This window comes from Mustela putorius, unplaced genomic scaffold, assembly GCF_011764305.1.
Source record: "Mustela putorius furo isolate JIRA1106 unplaced genomic scaffold, ASM1176430v1.1 tig00003867_pilon_pilon_pilon, whole genome shotgun sequence".
Taxonomy (NCBI): Eukaryota; Metazoa; Chordata; class Mammalia; order Carnivora; family Mustelidae; genus Mustela; species Mustela putorius.
The window spans coordinates 25885116-25890000 of NW_025422019.1; the positions used below are offsets into that span (position 1 = coordinate 25885116).

Genomic DNA, 4885 nt, shown 5'->3' on the forward strand with positions numbered 1-4885 from the left:
CAGAAAAGGCATGACTAGAAAAAGACTCACAAAGAAGTGGGTTCAGGCTGAAAACTGGTTGGAGAGGCTCAATGGAGCCACAGCTCCTCAATGGACATAGCCTTGTCAAAAGTCTTGGACAAAACGAGTGCGCAAAATATAAGAACAGCAGCTAGCAATTTTTTAAAGAGCATTTGTCAAAATTGAGACTGTCTCTGGCTCTCAGAGAAGATGCTGGTCCCAGAGTGATTAACAGCCTCAGATGATGGTGTGATCAGAGTAATACAGCCTTTCCAAGGTAGATTATTTTCATTTCATCCATGCGTGAAGAATCCTTGTGGACCAGAATGAACTTCTTGCAGGAAGTAGGGAAACTAGCTCATTTCTTTTTGAAGCTCCCATAGCCATTCGAAGGAGTGTTTTACTGTGACACGTTGAAGAGAGCACTGTCAGGAGGCTAGGGTTCCAGCAGTCTACGCTTAAGTGCTTTCTAGGTCATTTGGGAAAAGAAACAAACAACCAGCGTGGTCTCTAGGATATGTAGACTTCAGTTTCCTCATCCGTAAGATTCGAGGGGTGGATTAACAGGGTTATTTATATTTTATTTTTCTAAGTGTTACACACATAAAGATTCTTTTCCTACCTAATTCATAGGAGAGTCTTATTAAAGAATGAGAACAAGATTTTTGACACTTTTAATGCAGACACGAAGTGTCTTATAATTCTGTCAGGCCATAAAGGAGTTTATAACACATTTATCAGGTGATTTGCAGTGAAAGTATCTGGCTCAAAAAACCCCGACAATTCCTGGAAAAGTATCTATATGAATCACTATTTTAATTTCCACTTTAAAAACCGAGGTGGTACATAATAAGCAGCTATTGTGATTAGAACTCTTCTTCTTAGATAAGACTTTTTTCCCCTCTAATGTTCCAACACCATGTCTTTTAAAGTGAGTGAAATGTTCCTTTTCATGGCATTGTCTTTGATGATACAAAAACCTTTTATATTACGGAAAAGAAAAAAAAAAGAGGTGTTTACTCATATGTTAGGCTGTTTCTTCTAAGACCTACTTTCTCCAGGAATGGCATTTTAAGAGTTAAAAACAAGCTGGGTGGGGTGGTTTGTACTTCTCTTTTTCCCTCTTGCTTAGATGTACCTTCAACTGGAAAACTTACGAGCTCACACTTTCTAAGCATGTTCGATAACGAAGTGGTAGACCTCCACTGAATGTTTCAGGACTGCAGGAAGTGGTGAGGGTTATTCAATAGTTGGTGTTCTCCCTTTAAGTCTGCAGCAATCCTGGGCTGCTCTACGGGGTTGGAAAATATTGTTTGTGTTGGAAGTGGTATCTTTCAGAAGAGATGTAAAAACCTAGGTCTAGATTGCTTGTGGTCACTAAATACACATAATGTTTTCTCTGAGTGTAGGGATGTTCTTGCGTTTCCTGTCTAAATTTATATTCCTTTATTCATCTCTATTTTTTTTCCCAAGTAGTTTGAAGACTATGTTTCTCTTTTCCTAAACCAAACTAGAATGAAGCATAACTATACTTCTTAGCCCTATAATAAGACTGTTTTAGGGATGGATAAAAGTGATTCTCCCTTGAGGAAAGATCATAAACTAAAATCTAAGTTTCTTATAAAAAGAGTAAAAGTAAATTAACATTTTTTTCTCTTTTTTGGTTGGCATACCTTTTAAGTTACATAGTGTTTCTTGCCTTTAGAACCTTTTATTTTTCCAGTATCAACATTTTAAGGGTTTTCCATCCGTGTAAGATAGCAATGTAATATATCAAATGTCACAGAAACACTCCATTGTAACTCCTTTAATCTCTAACGTTGTTTTTTAACACCAAATATTCAATGTACACACACAAGGTCTGCAAAACCTATGTTCTCTCTCTCTCTCTCTCATCCTTCCCTTTGACTCCTCTAAAAATGGTCAGAGCAGGACCATAATGCACAAATCTTTCTTTGAATGTTTCCTTATGTTAGATCAATTCCTTCTGAGTCCTGGCTTGCCAATACTAAATTTCCTGCCAGGGCAGTAGTCTATTTTTAACATTTTGGGGGCTTATTCTTCATTCCAAATCTAACAGGCATGTTCTGTGAAGTGAAAGAGAGAAAGCTGATGGGTGCACTTACAAATCAGGACCATCAGGATTTGCAATTTCTGTAGAATCGAAGATATGAATGAGAAAGACCAATTAGAACACTTAAAAGATCACTTGTCACTGCTTTAATCTTCATGTACTCTTTACTCATCATTTTCTTTGACTAAAATTATGAGAGTCTTTGTCATATTCATGTCAAAGCCAAATGGGAACAGTCATGCGCCTTTCATATTTTCAATATTTTGGAGCATTTTTAACATGTCATACTAGATTATGGGTGGTGGGTAACTGTTTTAAATTGAGAGAGTTTTGGTTTGTGGCATATTCAGCATCATGTCAACCCAGTGTTATTCCTCTAGCTCTGTATTTCACATACAAATGAAGCCTGAGGGCTTTATTTCTGTTATTCAATAGCATTTGTTGAATTCAGAGGTTAATAGATCATCTTCAACCCTGAAACAGAGGCTCTCTGAAACATCAGACCCAAAAAATTGGACACGGCCTATTAGCCCAAAAGAACAGGTTGCCAATGATCTCCATGTTTATTTAAATATTTAGCTCTAAAGGAAGCAATCATTCCTTTATACTTCTTTAAATTTAGTATTGACATTTTTATTTTGGGAAAGGAGGTCTTTTTTTTTTTTTTAACATGGATACAGGAAAAGAAAACTCTCCAATAAAAATATTGTCTAAAAAGTTTGCTTTGTCTGCATGATTTACTAAATATGTACAATTTCAATTCACAGCGAAGGTAACAAAGATTTAAACAGCCAACATCACAAATGTCTCAAGTTCTAAAAAAAAAAAAAAAATCACTGTGCACAGTTTAACAATTTAATTGAATAAAAACCAAAGCTAAGCCTTCAGTCTGAATCTTTTTTATGATGGGCACAAGCCATGTATTTTCTTCATCTTTGTTACACGATGCATATTTCAGTGACTAAACGCCCCTTCCCATTTTAGTATATTAGGTTATGTCAGTATATACTTAAGAGAGGCATAAGTTGCCTCTTGGTACACCTATATGATTCGTGATGTGTTCACATATATGTCATAATATTTATTAATATATAAAATGATCAGATGAGTCACCTGTGATTTTTTTTAATGTCTTCAAATGTAGGAATGTTTTATCGTATGCATAAAAGTTATCAAATTTATGGGAGTGCTATTTAAAGTGATAATAATTTAAACAGTGTCCCTTTGATGTCTAGGAAGAACTATTCTGCACTTAAAAGACAGAGATTTCACCTTTCTACCCAATTCAGGTTTGTAAAGTTCGCTATCATATGAATCTGAAGGTTGTGGTCATTCCAATATAATGATCAAGTGAATGAATCAATTAATCATTAGAAACAAATGTCATTGAATACAGAATAGTAGAGTTACAGTTAAGGAGGGAGCCATAACTTTGGCTAACCCTATAAAATCTATAATAAGGTTGTTTTCACATATATTTTTTTCCCACATAAATTCTTTGGTGTTTCCCACCCCCCCCCCCCGTTTTAGTGCTGTGATTGATGAACATGCAATGTGAGATTCAAATAATTGCACCGAGCATGTTTATTTGAATAATTGCCCCATTGCACAATCAAATAAATCTGTTGAGTGTGTTTGTTTGGATGTTTTCACATGTACATGGGATCACATACTCAAATAAATGCAGCTGTGTTTTTTACAATGTGTGGGGATCCAGATATACACAGGGTTGTTAGTGTGTCTATCTAGGGCCCTACAGCCCTTGGATGGCCCTCACGCATCTTGGAGCAAAAGCGTGGTTAACAATTTTTCAGTTCAAATACATGGAAACGTATCATTGGGCATTTTCCTCAAAGTTGTGACTTAAGATTGCTTTCATTAAGGCTTATACCCTTAGAAAGATAGGAAATAACCCTTTTTGATGGGGGGAGGGAGGTATCTGATTGTGAAAAGTAGCTAATAAATTTATCCGTATTTATTCAAATACTCCCTTCTTTTTTCCTTCCTCTGAGCCCACCCACTACGTCCCCAGTCCAATTCATGCTAAAGAAGATGTATGTTTTGTTTAGTTCTTGCTGAGAAATCCTGATACTCATCTCTCTTCCCCATTATTTCAGGCCTAGGCCTACAGTGTCATGTGAAAAAAGAAAAGATTGCACAGATCTGCCAGAATACAAAAGGCTTTTGGAGGAAATGGACGGGAATGTTCAGTTGTTCCAACATTTCATCATCCTCCCCTTACCCCCTATTCTAGAAAAAAAAAGGTTAGGCTTCAAACTAAGAGTGTGGGAAGAGTAGCTATTTGATAAGGGTAAAGAGAAGAATACATCTGATGTTACTAAAATGCATGTCTCTTGATTATGGAGTGGGATTTCTTTTCTTTTGACCTTGGAAAGGAATCTTAGGATAAGCCAAACATTTTTATTTTTCCCTAGAGTTGTAAGATTATGCAGTTCTAATGCACAATAGTGTTAGTGGATAAATGGCATATTAAAAAATCCTCGATATGGGATACTATAGTGATTGTCACAAATTTATGAGTGTTATCCTGGTATTTCCAGACTCAGGTAATTCTGAGTCTGTCTGTGAAATGAAGCTAGAAAAAAAATGACAGAGTAGGGGGTAGCGGGAGGAGGAAGGAAAGTCTGCCCACTCTCCCGAGCTCACTCTTTCTTCTTTCCAAGGAGAAAGAATAGGCTGCACGTTCCTTGTTTGTTGGTCCTATCTTTTGTGGATTTGGACACAGATATGCCCATGGGCATCAGAGACCTACATTGCTTTAAAGGAGACCACAGGGAATTACTCTACCCG

General features: G+C 36.6%; 1 protein-coding gene across 7 annotated transcripts in view; it reads right to left on the bottom strand.

Moving 5' to 3' along the window:
- Positions 1 to 2618: 2618 nt before the first annotated feature.
- Positions 2619 to 4885, bottom strand: part of ZEB2 (zinc finger E-box binding homeobox 2) — a 134745-nt gene continuing 132478 nt past the window's right edge. For all 7 annotated transcript variants that reach the window (XM_045066534.1, XM_045066535.1, XM_045066537.1 and 4 more), the window contains one exon: positions 2619 to 4885. This exon is cut by the window's right edge. The gene's annotated coding sequence lies outside the window, so the exon portion shown is untranslated.